A 21,666-nucleotide genomic window follows, 5' to 3' on the forward strand; every position below is an offset into this window, starting at 1 on the left:
TGGCAGCTTTCCTGTGGGCGCAATCTCTGGACGTTTCCAATTTGGCAGCCGGGCTCTGCCACAGAGAGATAGAGTGTTGCCCCATTACGAAGCAATGCTTTAGCAGAGCGCGAATGTCTGTGTGGCAGCGAATGCAGTTCCAAGGGACAGTGAAAACCAGCTAGAGCTTTCAGTGCTGGCAGCTTTCCTGTGGGCGCAATCTCTGGACGTTTCCAATTTGGCAGCCGGGCTCTGCCACAGAGAGATACAGAGTGTTGCCCCATTACCAAGCAATGCTTTAGCAGAGCGCGAATGTCTGTGTGGCAGCGAATGCAGTTCCAAGGGACAGTGAAAACCAGCTAGAGCTTTCAGTGCTGGCAGCTTTCCTGAGGGCGCAAACTCTGGATGTTTCCAATTTGGCAGCCGGGCTCTGCCACAGAGAGATACAGAATGTTGCCCCATTACGAAGCAATGCTTTAGCAGAGCGCGAATGTCTGTGTGGCAGCGAATGCAGTTCCAAGGGACAGTGAAAACCAGCTAGAGCTTTCAGTGCTGGCAGCTTTCCTGTGGGCGCAATCTCTGGACGTTTCCAATTTGGCAGCCGGGCTCTGCCACAGAGAGATACAGAATGTTGCCCCATTACGAAGCAATGCTTTAGCAGAGCGCGAATGTCTGTGTGGCAGCGAATGCAGTTCCAAGGGACAGTGAAAACCAGCTAGAGCTTTCAGTGCTGGCAGCTTTCCTGTGGGCGCAATCTCTGGACGTTTCCAATTTGGCAGCCGGGCTCTGCCAGAGAGAGATACAGAGTGTTGCCCCCTTACGAAGCAATGCTTTAGCAGAGCGCGAATGTCTGTGTGGCAGCGAATGCAGTTCCAAGGGACAGTGAAAACCAGCTAGAGCTTTCAGTGCTGGCAGCTTTCCTGTGGGCGCAATCTCTGGACGTTTCCAATTTGGCAGCCGGGCTCTGCCAGAGAGAGATACAGAGTGTTGCCCCCTTACCAAGCAATGCTTTAGCAGAGCGCGAATGTCTGTGTGGCAGCGAATGCAGTTCCAAGGGACAGTGAAAACCAGCTAGAGCTTTCAGTGCTGGCAGCTTTCCTGTGGGCGCAATCTCTGGACGTTTCCAATTTGGCAGCCGGGCTCTGCCACAGAGAGATACAGAGTGTTGCCCCATTAGGAAGCAATGCTTTAGCAGAGCGCGAATGTCTGTGTGGCAGCGAATGCAGTTCCAAGGGACAGTGAAAACCAGCTAGAGCTTTCAGTGCTGGCAGCTTTCCTGTGGGCGCAATCTCTGGACGTTTCCAATTTGGCAGCCGGGCTCTGCCACAGAGAGATACAGAGTGTTGCCCCCTTACCAAGCAATGCTTTAGCAGAGCGCGAATGTCTGTGTGGCAGCGAATGCAGTTCCAAGGGACAGTGAAAACCAGCTAGAGCTTTCAGTGCTGGCAGCTTTCCTGTGTGCGCAATCTCTGGACGTTTCCAATTTGGCAGCCGGGCTCTGCCACAGAGAGATACAGAGTGTTGCCCCATTAGGAAGCAATGCTTTAGCAGAGCGCGAATGTCTGTGTGGCAGCGAATGCAGTTCCAAGGGACAGTGAAAACCAGCTAGAGCTTTCAGTGCTGGCAGCTTTCCTGTACGCGCAATCTCTGGACGTTTCCAATTTGGCCGCCGGGCTCTGCCAGAGAGAAATACAGAGTGTTGCCCCATTACGAAGCAATGCTTTAGCAGAGCGCGAATGTCTGTGTGGCAGCGAATGCAGTTCCAAGGGACAGTGAAAACCAGCTAGAGCTTTCAGTGCTGGCAGATTTCCTGTGGGCGCAATGTCTGGACGTTTCCAATTTGGCAGCCGAGCTCTGCCAGAGAGAGATACAGAGTGTTGCCCCATTACGAAGCAATGCTTTAGCAGAGCGCGAATGTCTGTGTGGCAGCGAATGCAGTTCCAAGGGACAGTGAAAACCAGCTCTAGCTTTCAGTACTGGCAGCTTTCCTGTGGGCGCAATCTCTGGACGTTTCCAATTTGGCAGCCGGGCTCTGCCACAGAGAGATACAGAGTGTTGCCCCATTACGAAGCAATGCTTTAGCAGAGCGTGAATGTCTGTGTGGCAGCGAATGCAGTTCCAAGGGACAGTGAAAACCACCTAGAGCTTTCAGTGCTGGCAGCTTTCCTGTGGGCGCAATCTCTGGACGTTTCCAATTTGGCAGCCGGGCTCTGCCAGAGAGAGATACAGAGTGTTGCCCCATTAGGAAGCAATGCTTTAGCAGAGCGCGAATGTCTGTGTGGCAGCGAATGCAGTTCCAAGTGACAGTGAAAACCAGCAAGAGCTTTCAGTGCTGGCAGCTTTCCTGTGGGCGCAATCTCTGGACGTTTCCAATTTGGCAGCCGGGCTCTGCCACAGAGAGATACAGAGTGTTGCCCCATTACGAAGCAATGCTTTAGCAGAGCGCGAATGTCTGTGTGGCAGCGAATACAGTTCCAAGGGACAGTGAAAACCAGCTAGAGCTTTCAGTGCTGGCAGCTTTCCTGTGGGCGCAATCTCTGGACGTTTCCAATTTGGCAGCCGGACTCTGCCAGAGAGAGATACAGAGTGTTGCCCCATTACGAAGCAATGCTTTAGCAGAGCGCGAATGTCTGTGTGGCAGCGAATGCAGTTCCAAGGGACAGTGAAAACCAGCTAGAGCTTTCAGTGCTGGCAGCTTTCCTGTGGGCGCAATCTCTGGACGTTTCCAATTTGGCAGCCGGGCTCTGCCAGAGAGAGATACAGAGTGTTGCCCCCTTACCAAGCAATGCTTTAGCAGAGCGCGAATGTCTGTGTGGCAGCGAATGCAGTTCCAAGGGACAGTGAAAACCAGCTAGAGCTTTCAGTGCTGGCAGCTTTCCTGTGGGCGCAATCTCTGGACGTTTCCAATTTGGCAGCCGGGCTCTGCCACAGAGAGATACAGAGTGTTGCCCCATTAGGAAGCAATGCTTTAGCAGAGCGCGAATGTCTGTGTGGCAGCGAATGCAGTTCCAAGGGACAGTGAAAACCAGCTAGAGCTTTCAGTGCTGGCAGCTTTCCTGTGGGCGCAATCTCTGGACGTTTCCAATTTGGCAGCCGGGCTCTGCCACAGAGAGATACAGAGTGTTGCCCCCTTACCAAGCAATGCTTTAGCAGAGCGCGAATGTCTGTGTGGCAGCGAATGCAGTTCCAAGGGACAGTGAAAACCAGCTAGAGCTTTCAGTGCTGGCAGCTTTCCTGTGGGCGCAATCTCTGGACGTTTCCAATTTGGCTGCCGGGCTCTGCCAGAGAGAGATACAGAGTGTTGCCCCATTACGAAGCAATGCTTTAGCAGAGCGCGAATGTCTGTGTGGCAGCGAATGCAGTTCCAAGGGACAGTGAAAACCAGCTAGAGCTTTCAGTGCTTGCAGCTTTCCTGTACGCGCAATCTCTGGACGTTTCCAATTTGGCAGCCGGGCTCTGCCAGAGAGAAATACAGAGTGTTGCCCCATTACGAAGCAATGCTTTAGCAGAGCGCGAATGTCTGTGTGGCAGCGAATGCAGTTCCAAGGGACAGTGAAAACCAGCTAGAGCTTTCAGTGCTGGCAGCTTTCCTGTGGGCGCAATCTCTGGACGTTTCCAATTTGGCAGCCGGGCTCTGCCAGAGAGAGATACAGAGTGTTGCCCCATTACGAAGCAATGCTTTAGCAGAGCGCGAATGTCTGTGTGGCAGCGAATGCAGTTCCAAGGGACAGTGAAAACCAGCTAGAGCTTTCAGTGCTGGCAGCTTTCCTGTGGGCGCAATCTCTGGACGTTTCCAATTTGGCAGCCGGGCTCTGCCACAGAGAGATACAGAGTGTTGCCCCATTAGGAAGCAATGCTTTAGCAGAGCGCGAATGTCTGTGTGGCAGCGAATGCAGTTCCAAGGGACAGTGAAAACCAGCTAGAGCTTTCAGTGCTGGCAGCTTTCCTGTGGGCGCAAACTCTGGACGTTTCCAATTTGGCAGCCGGGCTCTGCCACAGAGAGATACAGAATGTTGCCCCATTAGGAAGCAATGCTTTAGCAGAGCGCGAATGTCTGTGTGGCAGCGAATGCAGTTCCAAGGGACAGTGAAAACCAGCTAGAGCTTTCAGTGCTGGCAGCTTTCCTGTGGGCGCAATCTCTGGACGTTTCCAATTTGGCAGCCGGGCTCTGCCAGAGAGAGATACAGAGTGTTGCCCCATTACGAAGCAATGCTTTAGCAGAGCGCGAATGTCTGTGTGGCAGCGAATGCAGTTCCAAGGGACAGTGAAAACCAGCTAGAGCTTTCAGTGCTGGCAGCTTTCCTGTGGGCGCAATCTCTGGACGTTTCCAATTTGGCAGCCGGGCTCTGCCACAGAGAGATACAGAATGTTGCCCCATTACGAAGCAATGCTTTAGCAGAGCGCGAATGTCTGTGTGGCAGCGAATGCAGTTCCAAGGGACAGTGAAAACCAGCTAGAGCTTTCAGTGCTGGCAGCTTTCCTGTGGGCGCAATCTCTGGACGTTTCCAATTTGGCAGCCGGGCTCTGCCAGAGAGAGATACAGAGTGTTGCCCCATTACGAAGCAATGCTTTAGCAGAGCGCGAATGTCTGTGTGGCAGCGAATGCAGTTCCAAGGGACAGTGAAAACCAGCTAGAGCTTTCAGTGCTGGCAGCTTTCCTGTGGGCGCAATCTCTGGACGTTTCCAATTTGGCAGCCGGGCTCTGCCAGAGAGAGATACAGAGTGTTGCCCCCTTACCAAGCAATGCTTTAGCAGAGCGCGAATGTCTGTGTGGCAGCGAATGCAGTTCCAAGGGACAGTGAAAACCAGCTAGAGCTTTCAGTGCTGGCAGCTTTCCTGTGGGCGCAATCTCTGGACGTTTCCAATTTGGCAGCCGGGCTCTGCCACAGAGAGATACAGAGTGTTGCCCCATTACCAAGCAATGCTTTAGCAGAGCGCGAATGTCTGTGTGGCAGCGAATGCAGTTCCAAGGGACAGTGAAAACCAGCTAGAGCTTTCAGTGCTGGCAGCTTTCCTGTGGGCGCAATCTCTGGACGTTTCCAATTTGGCAGCCGGGCTCTGCCAGAGAGAGATACAGAGTGTTGCCCCATTACGAAGCAATGCTTTAGCAGAGCGCGAATGTCTGTGTGGCAGCGAATGCAGTTCCAAGGGACAGTGAAAACCAGCTAGAGCTTTCAGTGCTGGCAGCTTTCCTGTGGGCGCAATCTCTGGACGTTTCCAATTTGGCAGCCGGGCTCTGCCACAGAGAGATTCAGAGTGTTGCCCCCTTACCAAGCAATGCTTTAGCAGAGCGCGAATGTCTGTGTGGCAGCGAATGCAGTTCCAAGGGACAGTGAAAACCAGCTAGAGCTTTCAGTGCTGGCAGCTTTCCTGTGGGCGCAATCTCTGGACGTTTCCAATTTGGCAGCCGGGCTCTGCCACAGAGAGATACAGAGTGTTGCCCCATTAGGAAGCAATGCTTTAGCAGAGCGCGAATGTCTGTGTGGCAGCGAATGCAGTTCCAAGGGACAGTGAAAACCAGCTAGAGCTTTCAGTGCTGGCAGCTTTCCTGTGGGCGCAATGTCTGGACGTTTCCAATTTGGCAGCCGGGCTCTGCCAGAGAGAGATACAGAGTGTTGCCCCATTAGGAAGCAATGCTTTAGCAGAGCGCGAATGTCTGTGTGGCAGCGAATGCAGTTCCAAGGGACAGTGAAAACCAGCTAGAGCTTTCAGTGCTGGCAGCTTTCCTGTGTGCGCAATCTCTGGACGTTTCCAATTTGGCAGCCGAGCTCTGCCAGAGAGAGATACAGAGTGTTGCCCCATTAGGAAGCAATGCTTTAGCAGAGCGCGAATGTCTGTGTGGCAGCGAATGCAGTTCCAAGGGACAGTGAAAACCAGCTAGAGCTTTCAGTGCTGGCAGCTTTCCTGTGGGCGCAATCTCTCGACGTTTCCAATTTGGCAGCCGGGCTCTGCCAGAGAGAGATACAGAGTGTTGCCCCATTACGAAGCAATGCTTTAGCAGAGCGCGAATGTCTGTGTGGCAGCGAATGCAGTTCCAAGGGACAGTGAAAACCAGCTAGAGCTTTCAGTGCTGGCAGCTTTCCTGTGGGCGCAATCTCTGGACGTTTCCAATTTGGCAGCCGGGCTCTGCCAGAGAGAGATACAGAGTGTTGCCCCCTTACGAAGCAATGCTTTAGCAGAGCGCGAATGTCTGTGTGGCAGCGAATGCAGTTCCAAGGGACAGTGAAAACCAGCTAGAGCTTTCAGTGCTGGCAGCTTTCCTGTGGGCGCAATCTCTGGACGTTTCCAATTTGGCAGCCGGGCTCTGCCAGAGAGAGATACAGAGTGTTGCCCCATTACGAAGCAATGCTTTAGCAGAGCGCGAATGTCTGTGTGGCAGCGAATGCAGTTCCAAGGGACAGTGAAAACCAGCTAGAGCTTTCAGTGCTGGCAGCTTTCCTGTGGGCGCAATCTCTGGACGTTTCCAATTTGGCAGCCGGGCTCTGCCACAGAGAGATAGAGTGTTGCCCCATTACGAAGCAATGCTTTAGCAGAGCGCGAATGTCTGTGTGGCAGCGAATGCAGTTCCAAGGGACAGTGAAAACCAGCTAGAGCTTTCAGTGCTGGCAGCTTTCCTGTGGGCGCAATCTCTGGACGTTTCCAATTTGGCAGCCGGGCTCTGCCACAGAGAGATACAGAGTGTTGCCCCATTACGAAGCAATGCTTTAGCAGAGCGCGAATGTCTGTGTGGCAGCGAATGCAGTTCCAAGGGACAGTGAAAACCAGCTAGAGCTTTCAGTGCTGGCAGCTTTCCTGTGGGCGCAAACTCTGGACGTTTCCAATTTGGCAGCCGGGCTCTGCCACAGAGAGATACAGAATGTTGCCCCATTACGAAGCAATGCTTTAGCAGAGCGCGAATGTCTGTGTGGCAGCGAATGCAGTTCCAAGGGACAGTGAAAACCAGCTAGAGCTTTCAGTGCTGGCAGCTTTCCTGTGGGCGCAATCTCTGGACGTTTCCAATTTGGCAGCCGGGCTCTGCCAGAGAGAGATACAGAGTGTTGCCCCCTTACCAAGCAATGCTTTAGCAGAGCGCGAATGTCTGTGTGGCAGCGAATGCAGTTCCAAGGGACAGTGAAAACCAGCTAGAGCTTTCAGTGCTGGCAGCTTTCCTGTGGGCGCAATCTCTGGACGTTTCCAATTTGGCAGCCGGGCTCTGCCAGAGAGAGATACAGAATGTTGCCCCATTACGAAGCAATGCTTTAGCAGAGCGCGAATGTCTGTGTGGCAGCGAATGCAGTTCCAAGGGACAGTGAAAACCAGCTAGAGCTTTCAGTGCTGGCAGCTTTCCTGTGGGCGCAATCTCTGGACGTTTCCAATTTGGCAGCCGGGCTCTGCCAGAGAGAGATACAGAGTGTTGCCCCATTACGAAGCAATGCTTTAGCAGAGCGCGAATGTCTGTGTGGCAGCGAATGCAGTTCCAAGGGACAGTGAAAACCAGCTAGAGCTTTCAGTGCTGGCAGCTTTCCTGTGGGCGCAATCTCTGGACGTTTCCAATTTGGCAGCCGGGCTCTGCCAGAGAGAGATACAGAGTGTTGCCCCCTTACCAAGCAATGCTTTAGCAGAGCGCGAATGTCTGTGTGGCAGCGAATGCAGTTCCAAGGGACAGTGAAAACCAGCTAGAGCTTTCAGTGCTGGCAGCTTTCCTGTGGGCGCAATCTCTGGACGTTTCCAATTTGGCAGCCGGGCTCTGCCAGAGAGAGATACAGAGTGTTGCCCCCTTACCAAGCAATGCTTTAGCAGAGCGCGAATGTCTGTGTGGCAGCGAATGCAGTTCCAAGGGACAGTGAAAACCAGCTAGAGCTTTCAGTGCTGGCAGCTTTCCTGTGGGCGCAATCTCTGGACGTTTCCAATTTGGCAGCCGGGCTCTGCCACAGAGAGATACAGAGTGTTGCCCCATTAGGAAGCAATGCTTTAGCAGAGCGCGAATGTCTGTGTGGCAGCGAATGCAGTTCCAAGGGACAGTGAAAACCAGCTAGAGCTTTCAGTGCTGGCAGCTTTCCTGTGGGCGCAATCTCTGGACGTTTCCAATTTGGCAGCCGGGCTCTGCCACAGAGAGATACAGAGTGTTGCCCCCTTACCAAGCAATGCTTTAGCAGAGCGCGAATGTCTGTGTGGCAGCGAATGCAGTTCCAAGGGACAGTGAAAACCAGCTAGAGCTTTCAGTGCTGGCAGCTTTCCTGTGGGCGCAATCTGTGGACGTTTCCAATTTGGCAGCCGGGCTCTGCCACAGAGAGATACAGAGTGTTGCCCCATTAGGAAGCAATGCTTTAGCAGAGCGCGAATGTCTGTGTGGCAGCGAATGCAGTTCCAAGGGACAGTGAAAACCAGCTAGAGCTTTCAGTGCTGGCAGCTTTCCTGTACGCGCAATCTCTGGACGTTTCCAATTTGGCAGCCGGGCTCTGCCAGAGAGAGATACAGAGTGTTGCCCCATTACGAAGCAATGCTTTAGCAGAGCGCGAATGTCTGTGTGGCAGCGAATGCAGTTCCAAGTGACAGTGAAAACCAGCTAGAGCTTTCAGTGCTGGCAGCTTTCCTGTGGGCGCAATCTCTGGACGTTTCCAATTTGGCAGCCGGGCTCTGCCACAGAGAGATACAGAGTGTTGCCCCATTAGGAAGCAATGCTTTAGCAGAGCGCGAATGTCTGTGTGGCAGCGAATACAGTTCCAAGGGACAGTGAAAACCAGCTAGAGCTTTCAGTGCTGGCAGCTTTCCTGTGGGCGCAATCTCTGGACGTTTCCAATTTGGCAGCCGGGCTCTGCCAGAGAGAGATACAGAGTGTTGCCCCATTACGAAGCAATGCTTTAGCAGAGCGCGAATGTCTGTGTGGCAGCGAATGCAGTTCCAAGGGACAGTGAAAACCAGCTAGAGCTTTCAGTGCTGGCAGCTTTCCTGTGGGCGCAATCTCTGGACGTTTCCAATTTGGCAGCCGGGCTCTGCCAGAGAGAGATACAGAGTGTTGCCCCCTTACCAAGCAATGCTTTAGCAGAGCGCGAATGTCTGTGTGGCAGCGAATGCAGTTCCAAGGGACAGTGAAAACCAGCTAGAGCTTTCAGTGCTGGCAGCTTTCCTGTGGGCGCAATCTCTGGACGTTTCCAATTTGGCAGCCGGGCTCTGCCACAGAGAGATACAGAGTGTTGCCCCATTAGGAAGCAATGCTTTAGCAGAGCGCGAATGTCTGTGTGGCAGCGAATGCAGTTCCAAGGGACAGTGAAAACCAGCTAGAGCTTTCAGTGCTGGCAGCTTTCCTGTGGGCGCAATCTCTGGACGTTTCCAATTTGGCAGCCGGGCTCTGCCACAGAGAGATACAGAGTGTTGCCCCCTTACCAAGCAATGCTTTAGCAGAGCGCGAATGTCTGTGTGGCAGCGAATGCAGTTCCAAGGGACAGTGAAAACCAGCTAGAGCTTTCAGTGCTGGCAGCTTTCCTGTGGGCGCAATCTCTGGACGTTTCCAATTTGGCAGCCGGGCTCTGCCACAGAGAGATACAGAGTGTTGCCCCATTAGGAAGCAATGCTTTAGCAGAGCGCGAATGTCTGTGTGGCAGCGAATGCAGTTCCAAGGGACAGTGAAAACCAGCTAGAGCTTTCAGTGCTGGCAGCTTTCCTGTACGCGCAATCTCTGGACGTTTCCAATTTGGCCGCCGGGCTCTGCCAGAGAGAAATACAGAGTGTTGCCCCATTACGAAGCAATGCTTTAGCAGAGCGCGAATGTCTGTGTGGCAGCGAATGCAGTTCCAAGGGACAGTGAAAACCAGCTAGAGCTTTCAGTGCTGGCAGCTTTCCTGTGGGCGCAATCTCTGGACGTTTCCAATTTGGCAGCCGGGCTCTGCCACAGAGAGATACAGAGTGTTGCCCCATTACGAAGCAATGCTTTAGCAGAGCGCGAATGTCTGTGTGGCAGCGAATGCAGTTCCAAGGGACAGTGAAAACCAGCTAGAGCTTTCAGTGCTGGCAGCTTTCCTGTGGGCGCAATCTCTGGACGTTTCCAATTTGGCAGCCGGGCTCTGCCACAGGGAGATACAGAGTGTTGCCCCATTAGGAAGCAATGCTTTAGCAGAGCGCGAATGTCTGTGTGGCAGCGAATGCAGTTCCAAGGGACAGTGAAAACCAGCTAGAGCTTTCAGTGCTGGCAGCTTTCCTGTGGGCGCAAACTCTGGACGTTTCCAATTTGGCAGCCGGGCTCTGCCACAGAGAGATACAGAATGTTGCCCCATTACGAAGCAATGCTTTAGCAGAGCGCGAATGTCTGTGTGGCAGCGAATGCAGTTCCAAGGGACAGTGAAAACCAGCTAGAGCTTTCAGTGCTGGCAGCTTTCCTGTGGGCGCAATCTCTGGACGTTTCCAATTTGGCAGCCGGGCTCTGCCAGAGAGAGATACAGAGTGTTGCCCCATTACGAAGCAATGCTTTAGCAGAGCGCGAATGTCTGTGTGGCAGCGAATGCAGTTCCAAGGGACAGTGAAAACCAGCTAGAGCTTTCAGTGCTGGCAGCTTTCCTGTGGGCGCAATCTCTGGACGTTTCCAATTTGGCAGCCGGGCTCTGCCAGAGAGAGATACAGAATGTTGCCCCATTACGAAGCAATGCTTTAGCAGAGCGCGAATGTCTGTGTGGCAGCGAATGCAGTTCCAAGGGACAGTGAAAACCAGCTAGAGCTTTCAGTGCTGGCAGCTTTCCTGTGGGCGCAATCTCTGGACGTTTCCAATTTGGCAGCCGGGCTCTGCCACAGAGAGATACAGAGTGTTGCCCCATTAGGAAGCAATGCTTTAGCAGAGCGCGAATGTCTGTGTGGCAGCGAATGCAGTTCCAAGGGACAGTGAAAACCAGCTAGAGCTTTCAGTGCTGGCAGCTTTCCTGTGGGCGCAATCTCTGGACGTTTCCAATTTGGCAGCCGGGCTCTGCCACAGAGAGATACAGAGTGTTGCCCCCTTACCAAGCAATGCTTTAGCAGAGCGCGAATGTCTGTGTGGCAGCGAATGCAGTTCCAAGGGACAGTGAAAACCAGCTAGAGCTTTCAGTGCTGGCAGCTTTCCTGTGGGCGCAATCTGTGGACGTTTCCAATTTGGCAGCCGGGCTCTGCCACAGAGAGATACAGAGTGTTGCCCCATTAGGAAGCAATGCTTTAGCAGAGCGCGAATGTCTGTGTGGCAGCGAATGCAGTTCCAAGGGACAGTGAAAACCAGCTAGAGCTTTCAGTGCTGGCAGCTTTCCTGTACGCGCAATCTCTGGACGTTTCCAATTTGGCAGCCGGGCTCTGCCAGAGAGAGATACAGAGTGTTGCCCCATTACGAAGCAATGCTTTAGCAGAGCGCGAATGTCTGTGTGGCAGCGAATGCAGTTCCAAGTGACAGTGAAAACCAGCTAGAGCTTTCAGTGCTGGCAGCTTTCCTGTGGGCGCAATCTCTGGACGTTTCCAATTTGGCAGCCGGGCTCTGCCACAGAGAGATACAGAGTGTTGCCCCATTAGGAAGCAATGCTTTAGCAGAGCGCGAATGTCTGTGTGGCAGCGAATACAGTTCCAAGGGACAGTGAAAACCAGCTAGAGCTTTCAGTGCTGGCAGCTTTCCTGTGGGCGCAATCTCTGGACGTTTCCAATTTGGCAGCCGGGCTCTGCCAGAGAGAGATACAGAGTGTTGCCCCATTACGAAGCAATGCTTTAGCAGAGCGCGAATGTCTGTGTGGCAGCGAATGCAGTTCCAAGGGACAGTGAAAACCAGCTAGAGCTTTCAGTGCTGGCAGCTTTCCTGTGGGCGCAATCTCTGGACGTTTCCAATTTGGCAGCCGGGCTCTGCCAGAGAGAGATACAGAGTGTTGCCCCCTTACCAAGCAATGCTTTAGCAGAGCGCGAATGTCTGTGTGGCAGCGAATGCAGTTCCAAGGGACAGTGAAAACCAGCTAGAGCTTTCAGTGCTGGCAGCTTTCCTGTGGGCGCAATCTCTGGACGTTTCCAATTTGGCAGCCGGGCTCTGCCACAGAGAGATACAGAGTGTTGCCCCATTAGGAAGCAATGCTTTAGCAGAGCGCGAATGTCTGTGTGGCAGCGAATGCAGTTCCAAGGGACAGTGAAAACCAGCTAGAGCTTTCAGTGCTGGCAGCTTTCCTGTGGGCGCAATCTCTGGACGTTTCCAATTTGGCAGCCGGGCTCTGCCACAGAGAGATACAGAGTGTTGCCCCCTTACCAAGCAATGCTTTAGCAGAGCGCGAATGTCTGTGTGGCAGCGAATGCAGTTCCAAGGGACAGTGAAAACCAGCTAGAGCTTTCAGTGCTGGCAGCTTTCCTGTGGGCGCAATCTCTGGACGTTTCCAATTTGGCAGCCGGGCTCTGCCACAGAGAGATACAGAGTGTTGCCCCATTAGGAAGCAATGCTTTAGCAGAGCGCGAATGTCTGTGTGGCAGCGAATGCAGTTCCAAGGGACAGTGAAAACCAGCTAGAGCTTTCAGTGCTGGCAGCTTTCCTGTACGCGCAATCTCTGGACGTTTCCAATTTGGCCGCCGGGCTCTGCCAGAGAGAAATACAGAGTGTTGCCCCATTACGAAGCAATGCTTTAGCAGAGCGCGAATGTCTGTGTGGCAGCGAATGCAGTTCCAAGGGACAGTGAAAACCAGCTAGAGCTTTCAGTGCTGGCAGCTTTCCTGTGGGCGCAATCTCTGGACGTTTCCAATTTGGCAGCCGGGCTCTGCCACAGAGAGATACAGAGTGTTGCCCCATTACGAAGCAATGCTTTAGCAGAGCGCGAATGTCTGTGTGGCAGCGAATGCAGTTCCAAGGGACAGTGAAAACCAGCTAGAGCTTTCAGTGCTGGCAGCTTTCCTGTGGGCGCAATCTCTGGACGTTTCCAATTTGGCAGCCGGGCTCTGCCACAGGGAGATACAGAGTGTTGCCCCATTAGGAAGCAATGCTTTAGCAGAGCGCGAATGTCTGTGTGGCAGCGAATGCAGTTCCAAGGGACAGTGAAAACCAGCTAGAGCTTTCAGTGCTGGCAGCTTTCCTGTGGGCGCAAACTCTGGACGTTTCCAATTTGGCAGCCGGGCTCTGCCACAGAGAGATACAGAATGTTGCCCCATTACGAAGCAATGCTTTAGCAGAGCGCGAATGTCTGTGTGGCAGCGAATGCAGTTCCAAGGGACAGTGAAAACCAGCTAGAGCTTTCAGTGCTGGCAGCTTTCCTGTGGGCGCAATCTCTGGACGTTTCCAATTTGGCAGCCGGGCTCTGCCAGAGAGAGATACAGAGTGTTGCCCCATTACGAAGCAATGCTTTAGCAGAGCGCGAATGTCTGTGTGGCAGCGAATGCAGTTCCAAGGGACAGTGAAAACCAGCTAGAGCTTTCAGTGCTGGCAGCTTTCCTGTGGGCGCAATCTCTGGACGTTTCCAATTTGGCAGCCGGGCTCTGCCAGAGAGAGATACAGAATGTTGCCCCATTACGAAGCAATGCTTTAGCAGAGCGCGAATGTCTGTGTGGCAGCGAATGCAGTTCCAAGGGACAGTGAAAACCAGCTAGAGCTTTCAGTGCTGGCAGCTTTCCTGTGGGCGCAATCTCTGGACGTTTCCAATTTGGCAGCCGGGCTCTGCCAGAGAGAGATACAGAGTGTTGCCCCATTACGAAGCAATGCTTTAGCAGAGCGCGAATGTCTGTGTGGCAGCGAATGCAGTTCCAAGGGACAGTGAAAACCAGCTAGAGCTTTCAGTGCTGGCAGCTTTCCTGTGGGCGCAATCTCTGGACGTTTCCAATTTGGCAGCCGGGCTCTGCCAGAGAGAGATACAGAGTGTTGCCCCCTTACCAAGCAATGCTTTAGCAGAGCGCGAATGTCTGTGTGGCAGCGAATGCAGTTCCAAGGGACAGTGAAAACCAGCTAGAGCTTTCAGTGCTGGCAGCTTTCCTGTGGGCGCAATCTCTGGACGTTTCCAATTTGGCAGCCGGGCTCTGCCAGAGAGAGATACAGAGTGTTGCCCCCTTACGAAGCAATGCTTTAGCAGAGCGCGAATGTCTGTGTGGCAGCGAATGCAGTTCCAAGGGACAGTGAAAACCAGCTAGAGCTTTCAGTGCTGGCAGCTTTCCTGTACGCGCAATCTCTGGACGTTTCCAATTTGGCAGCCGGGCTCTGCCACAGAGAGATTCAGAGTGTTGCCCCCTTACCAAGCAATGCTTTAGCAGAGCGCGAATGTCTGTGTGGCAGCGAATGCAGTTCCAAGGGACAGTGAAAACCAGCTAGAGCTTTCAGTGCTGGCAGCTTTCCTGTGGGCGCAATCTCTGGACGTTTCCAATTTGGCAGCCGGGCTCTGCCACAGAGAGATACAGAGTGTTGCCCCATTAGGAAGCAATGCTTTAGCAGAGCGCGAATGTCTGTGTGGCAGCGAATGCAGTTCCAAGGGACAGTGAAAACCAGCTAGAGCTTTCAGTGCTGGCAGCTTTCCTGTGGGCGCAATCTCTGGACGTTTCCAATTTGGCAGCCGGGCTCTGCCAGAGACAGATACAGAGTGTTGCCCCATTACGAAGCAATGCTTTAGCAGAGCGCGAATGTCTGTGTGGCAGCGAATGCAGTTCCAAGGGACAGTGAAAACCAGCTAGAGCTTTCAGTGCTGGCAGCTTTCCTGTGGGCGCAATCTCTGGACGTTTCCAATTTGGCAGCCGGGCTCTGCCACAGAGAGATACAGAATGTTGCCCCATTACGAAGCAATGCTTTAGCAGAGCGCGAATGTCTGTGTGGCAGCGAATGCAGTTCCAAGGGACAGTGAAAACCAGCTAGAGCTTTCAGTGCTGGCAGCTTTCCTGTGGGCGCAATCTCTGGACGTTTCCAATTTGGCAGCCGGGCTCTGCCAGAGAGAGATACAGAGTGTTGCCCCATTACGAAGCAATGCTTTAGCAGAGCGCGAATGTCTGTGTGGCAGCGAATGCAGTTCCAAGGGACAGTGAAAACCAGCTAGAGCTTTCAGTGCTGGCAGCTTTCCTGTGGGCGCAATCTCTGGACGTTTCCAATTTGGCAGCCGGGCTCTGCCAGAGAGAGATACAGAGTGTTGCCCCCTTACCAAGCAATGCTTTAGCAGAGCGCGAATGTCTGTGTGGCAGCGAATGCAGTTCCAAGGGACAGTGAAAACCAGCTAGAGCTTTCAGTGCTGGCAGCTTTCCTGTGGGCGCAATGTCTGGACGTTTCCAATTTGGCAGCCGGGCTCTGCCAGAGAGAGATACAGAGTGTTGCCCCCTTACCAAGCAATGCTTTAGCAGAGCGCGAATGTCTGTGTGGCAGCGAATGCAGTTCCAAGGGACAGTGAAAACCAGCTAGAGCTTTCAGTGCTGGCAGCTTTCCTGTGGGCGCAATCTCTGGACGTTTCCAATTTGGCAGCCGGGCTCTGCCACAGAGAGATACAGAGTGTTGCCCCATTAGGAAGCAATGCTTTAGCAGAGCGCGAATGTCTGTGTGGCAGCGAATGCAGTTCCAAGGGACAGTGAAAACCAGCTAGAGCTTTCAGTGCTGGCAGCTTTCCTGTGGGCGCAATCTCTGGACGTTTCCAATTTGGCAGCCGGGCTCTGCCACAGAGAGATACAGAGTGTTGCCCCATTAGGAAGCAATGCTTTAGCAGAGCGCGAATGTCTGTGTGGCAGCGAATGCAGTTCCAAGGGACAGTGAAAACCAGCTACAGCTTTCAGTGCTGGCAGCTTTCCTGTACGCGCAATCTCTGGACGTTTCCAATTTGGCAGCCGGGCTCTGCCACAGAGAGATACAGAGTGTTGCCCCCTTACCAAGCAATGCTTTAGCAGAGCGCGAATGTCTGTGTGGCAGCGAATGCAGTTCCAAGGGACAGTGAAAACCAGCTAGAGCTTTCAGTGCTGGCAGCTTTCCTGTGGGCGCAATCTCTGGACGTTTCCAATTTGGCAGCCGGGCTCTGCCACAGAGAGATACAGAGTGTTGCCCCATTAGGAAGCAATGCTTTAGCAGAGCGCGAATGTCTGTGTGGCAGCGAATGCAGTTCCAAGGGACAGTGAAAACCAGCTAGAGCTTTCAGTGCTGGCAGCTTTCCTGTGGGCGCAATGTCTGGACGTTTCCAATTTGGCAGCCGGGCTCTGCCAGAGAGAGATACAGAGTGTTGCCCCATTAGGAAGCAATGCTTTAGCAGAGCGCGAATGTCTGTGTGGCAGCGAATGCAGTTCCAAGGGACAGTGAAAACCAGCTAGAGCTTTCAGTGCTGGCAGCTTTCCTGTGGGCGCAATCTCTGGACGTTTCCAATTTGGCAGCCGAGCTCTGCCAGAGAGAGATACAGACTGTTGCCCCATTACGAAGCAATGCTTTAGCAGAGCGCGAATGTCTGTGTGGCAGCGAATGCAGTTCCAAGGGACAGTGAAAACCAGCTAGAGCTTTCAGTGCTGGCAGCTTTCCTGTGGGCGCAATGTCTGGACGTTTCCAATTTGGCAGCCGGGCTCTGCCAGAGAGAGATACAGAGTGTTGCCCCATTACGAAGCAATGCTTTAGCAGAGCGCGAATGTCTGTGTGGCAGCGAATGCAGTTCCAAGGGACAGTTAAAACCAGCTAGAGCTTTCAGTGCTGGCAGCTTTCCTGTGGGCGCAATCTCTGGACGTTTCCAATTTGGCAGCCGGGCTCTGCCAGAGAGAGATACAGAGTGTTGCCCCCTTACGAAGCAATGCTTTAGCAGAGCGCGAATGTCTGTGTGGCAGCGAATGCAGTTCCAAGGGACAGTGAAAACCAGCTAGAGCTTTCAGTGCTGGCAGCTTTCCTGTGGGCGCAATCTCTGGACGTTTCCAATTTGGCAGCCGGGCTCTGCCACAGAGAGATACAGAGTGTTGCCCCATTAGGAAGCAATGCTTTAGCAGAGCGCGAATGTCTGTGTGGCAGCGAATGCAGTTCCAAGGGACAGTGAAAACCAGCTAGAGCTTTCAGTGCTGGCAGCTTTCCTGTGGGCGCAATCTCTGGACGTTTCCAATTTGGCAGCCGGGCTCTGCCACAGAGAGATAGAGTGTTGCCCCATTACGAAGCAATGCTTTAGCAGAGCGCGAATGTCTGTGTGGCAGCGAATGCAGTTCCAAGGGACAGTGAAAACCAGCTAGAGCTTTCAGTGCTGGCAGCTTTCCTGTGGGCGCAATCTCTGGACGTTTCCAATTTGGCAGCCGGGCTCTGCCACAGAGAGATACAGAGTGTTGCCCCATTACCAAGCAATGCTTTAGCAGAGCGCGAATGTCTGTGTGGCAGCGAATGCAGTTCCAAGGGACAGTGAAAACCAGCTAGAGCTTTCAGTGCTGGCAGCTTTCCTGTGGGCGCAATCTCTGGACGTTTCCAATTTGGCAGCCGGGCTCTGCCACAGAGAGAGACAGAATATTGCCCCATTACGAAGCAATGCTTTAGCAGAGCGCGAATGTCTGTGTGGCAGCGAATGCAGTTCCAAGGGACAGTGAAAACCAGCTAGAGCTTTCAGTGCTGGCAGCTTTCCTGTGGGCGCAATCTCTGGACGTTTCCAATTTGGCAGCCGGGCTCTGCCACAGAGAGATACAGAGTGTTGCCCCATTAGGAAGCAATGCTTTAGCAGAGCGCGAATGTCTGTGTGGCAGCGAATGCAGTTCCAAGGGACAGTGAAAACCAGCTAGAGCTTTCAGTGCTGGCAGCTTTCCTGTACGCGCAATCTCTGGACGTTTCCAATTTGGCAGCCGGGCTCTGCCACAGAGAGATACAGAGTGTTGCCCCATTAGGAAGCAATGCTTTAGCAGAGCGCGAATGTCTGTGTGGCAGCGAATGCAGTTCCAAGGGACAGTGAAAACCAGCTAGAGCTTTCAGTGCTGGCAGCTTTCCTGTGGGCGCAATCTCTGGACGTTTCCAATTTGGCAGCCGGGCTCTGCCACAGAGAGATACAGAGTGTTGCCCCATTAGGAAGCAATGCTTTAGCAGAGCGCGAATGTCTGTGTGGCAGCGAATGCAGTTCCAAGGGACAGTGAAAACCAGCTAGAGCTTTCAGTGCTGGCAGCTTTCCTGTACGCGCAATCTCTGGACGTTTCCAATTTGGCCGCCGGGCTCTGCCAGAGAGAAATACAGAGTGTTGCCCCATTACGAAGCAATGCTTTAGCAGAGCGCGAATGTCTGTGTGGCAGCGAATGCAGTTCCAAGGGACAGTGAAAACCAGCTAGAGCTTTCAGTGCTGGCAGCTTTCCTGTGGGCGCAATCTCTGGACGTTTCCAATTTGGCAGCCGGGCTCTGCCAGAGAGAGATACAGAGTGTTGCCCCATTACGAAGCAATGCTTTAGCAGAGCGCGAATGTCTGTGTGGCAGCGAATGCAGTTCCAAGGGACAGTGAAAACCAGCTAGAGCTTTCAGTGCTGGCAGCTTTCCTGTGGGCGCAATCTCTGGACGTTTCCAATTTGGCAGCCGGGCTCTGCCACAGGGAGATACAGAGTGTTGCCCCATTAGGAAGCAATGCTTTAGCAGAGCGCGAATGTCTGTGTGGCAGCGAATGCAGTTCCAAGGGACAGTGAAAACCAGCTAGAGCTTTCAGTGCTGGCAGCTTTCCTGTGGGCGCAAACTCTGGACGTTTCCAATTTGGCAGCCGGGCTCTGCCACAGAGAGATACAGAATGTTGCCCCATTACGAAGCAATGCTTTAGCAGAGCGCGAATGTCTGTGTGGCAGCGAATGCAGTTCCAAGGGACAGTGAAAACCAGCTAGAGCTTTCAGTGCTGGCAGCTTTCCTGTGGGCGCAATCTCTGGACGTTTCCAATTTGGCAGCCGGGCTCTGCCAGAGAGAGATACAGAGTGTTGCCCCATTACGAAGCAATGCTTTAGCAGAGCGCGAATGTCTGTGTGGCAGCGAATGCAGTTCCAAGGGACAGTGAAAACCAGCTAGAGCTTTCAGTGCTGGCAGCTTTCCTGTGGGCGCAATCTCTGGACGTTTCCAATTTGGCAGCCGGGCTCTGCCAGAGAGAGATACAGAATGTTGCCCCATTACGAAGCAATGCTTTAGCAGAGCGCGAATGTCTGTGTGGCAGCGAATGCAGTTCCAAGGGACAGTGAAAACCAGCTAGAGCTTTCAGTGCTGGCAGCTTTCCTGTGGGCGCAATCTCTGGACGTTTCCAATTTGGCAGCCGGGCTCTGCCAGAGAGAGATACAGAGTGTTGCCCCATTACGAAGCAATGCTTTAGCAGAGCGCGAATGTCTGTGTGGCAGCGAATGCAGTTCCAAGGGACAGTGAAAACCAGCTAGAGCTTTCAGTGCTGGCAGCTTTCCTGTGGGCGCAATCTCTGGACGTTTCCAATTTGGCAGCCGGGCTCTGCCAGAGAGAGATACAGAGTGTTGCCCCCTTACCAAGCAATGCTTTAGCAGAGCGCGAATGTCTGTGTGGCAGCGAATGCAGTTCCAAGGGACAGTGAAAACCAGCTAGAGCTTTCAGTGCTGGCAGCTTTCCTGTGGGCGCAATCTCTGGACGTTTCCAATTTGGCAGCCGGGCTCTGCCAGAGAGAGATACAGAGTGTTGCCCCCTTACCAAGCAATGCTTTAGCAGAGCGCGAATGTCTGTGTGGCAGCGAATGCAGTTCCAAGGGACAGTGAAAACCAGCTAGAGCTTTCAGTGCTGGCAGCTTTCCTGTGGGCGCAATCTCTGGACGTTTCCAATTTGGCAGCCGGGCTCTGCCACAGAGAGATACAGAGTGTTGCCCCATTAGGAAGCAATGCTTTAGCAGAGCGCGAATGTCTGTGTGGCAGCGAATGCAGTTCCAAGGGACAGTGAAAACCAGCTAGAGCTTTCAGTGCTGGCAGCTTTCCTGTACGCGCAATCTCTGGACGTTTCCAATTTGGCAGCCGGGCTCTGCCACAGAGAGATTCAGAGTGTTGCCCCCTTACCAAGCAATGCTTTAGCAGAGCGCGAATGTCTGTGTGGCAGCGAATGCAGTTCCAAGGGACAGTGAAAACCAGCTAGAGCTTTCAGTGCTGGCAGCTTTCCTGTGGGCGCAATCTCTGGACGTTTCCAATTTGGCAGCCGGGCTCTGCCACAGAGAGATACAGAGTGTTGCCCCATTAGGAAGCAATGCTTTAGCAGAGCGCGAATGTCTGTGTGGCAGCGAATGCAGTTCCAAGGGACAGTGAAAACCAGCTAGAGCTTTCAGTGCTGGCAGCTTTCCTGTGGGCGCAATCTCTGGACGTTTCCAATTTGGCAGCCGGGCTCTGCCAGAGACAGATACAGAGTGTTGCCCCATTACGAAGCAATGCTTTAGCAGAGCGCGAATGTCTGTGTGGCAGCGAATGCAGTTCCAAGGGACAGTGAAAACCAGCTAGAGCTTTCAGTGCTGGCAGCTTTCCTGTGGGCGCAATCTCTGGACGTTTCCAATTTGGCAGCCGGGCTCTGCCACAGAGAGATACAGAATGTTGCCCCATTACGAAGCAATGCTTTAGCAGAGCGCGAATGTCTGTGTGGCAGCGAATGCAGTTCCAAGGGACAGTGAAAACCAGCTAGAGCTTTCAGTGCTGGCAGCTTTCCTGTGGGCGCAATCTCTGGACGTTTCCAATTTGGCAGCCGGGCTCTGCCAGAGAGAGATACAGAGTGTTGCCCCATTACGAAGCAATGCTTTAGCAGAGCGCGAATGTCTGTGTGGCAGCGAATGCAGTTCCAAGGGACAGTGAAAACCAGCTAGAGCTTTCAGTGCTGGCAGCTTTCCTGTGGGCGCAATCTCTGGACGTTTCCAATTTGGCAGCCGGGCTCTGCCAGAGAGAGATACAGAGTGTTGCCCCCTTACCAAGCAATGCTTTAGCAGAGCGCGAATGTCTGTGTGGCAGCGAATGCAGTTCCAAGGGACAGTGAAAACCAGCTAGAGCTTTCAGTGCTGGCAGCTTTCCTGTGGGCGCAATCTCTGGACGTTTCCAATTTGGCAGCCGGGCTCTGCCAGAGAGAGATACAGAGTGTTGCCCCCTTACCAAGCAATGCTTTAGCAGAGCGCGAATGTCTGTGTGGCAGCGAATGCAGTTCCAAGGGACAGTGAAAACCAGCTAGAGCTTTCAGTGCTGGCAGCTTTCCTGTGGGCGCAATCTCTGGACGTTTCCAATTTGGCAGCCGGGCTCTGCCACAGAGAGATACAGAGTGTTGCCCCATTAGGAAGCAATGCTTTAGCAGAGCGCGAATGTCTGTGTGGCAGCGAATGCAGTTCCAAGGGACAGTGAAAACCAGCTAGAGCTTTCAGTGCTGGCAGCTTTCCTGTGGGCGCAATCTCTGGACGTTTCCAATTTGGCAGCCGGGCTCTGCCACAGAGAGATACAGAGTGTTGCCCCATTAGGAAGCAATGCTTTAGCAGAGCGCGAATGTCTGTGTGGCAGCGAATGCAGTTCCAAGGGACAGTGAAAACCAGCTACAGCTTTCAGTGCTGGCAGCTTTCCTGTACGCGCAATCTCTGGACGTTTCCAATTTGGCAGCCGGGCTCTGCCAGAGAGAGATACAGAGTGTTGCCCCATTACGAAGCAATGCTTTAGCAGAGCGCGAATGTCTGTGTGGCAGCGAATGCAGTTCCAAGTGACAGTGAAAACCAGCAAGAGCTTTCAGTGCTGGCAGCTTTCCTGTGGGCGCAATCTCTGGACGTTTCCAATTTGGCAGCCGGGCTCTGCCAGAGAGAGATACAGAGTGTTGCCCCATTACCAAGCAATGCTTTAGCAGAGCGCGAATGTCTGTGTGGCAGCGAA

This window comes from Mycteria americana, unplaced genomic scaffold, assembly GCF_035582795.1.
Source record: "Mycteria americana isolate JAX WOST 10 ecotype Jacksonville Zoo and Gardens unplaced genomic scaffold, USCA_MyAme_1.0 Scaffold_54, whole genome shotgun sequence".
Classification (NCBI taxonomy): domain Eukaryota; kingdom Metazoa; phylum Chordata; class Aves; order Ciconiiformes; family Ciconiidae; genus Mycteria; species Mycteria americana.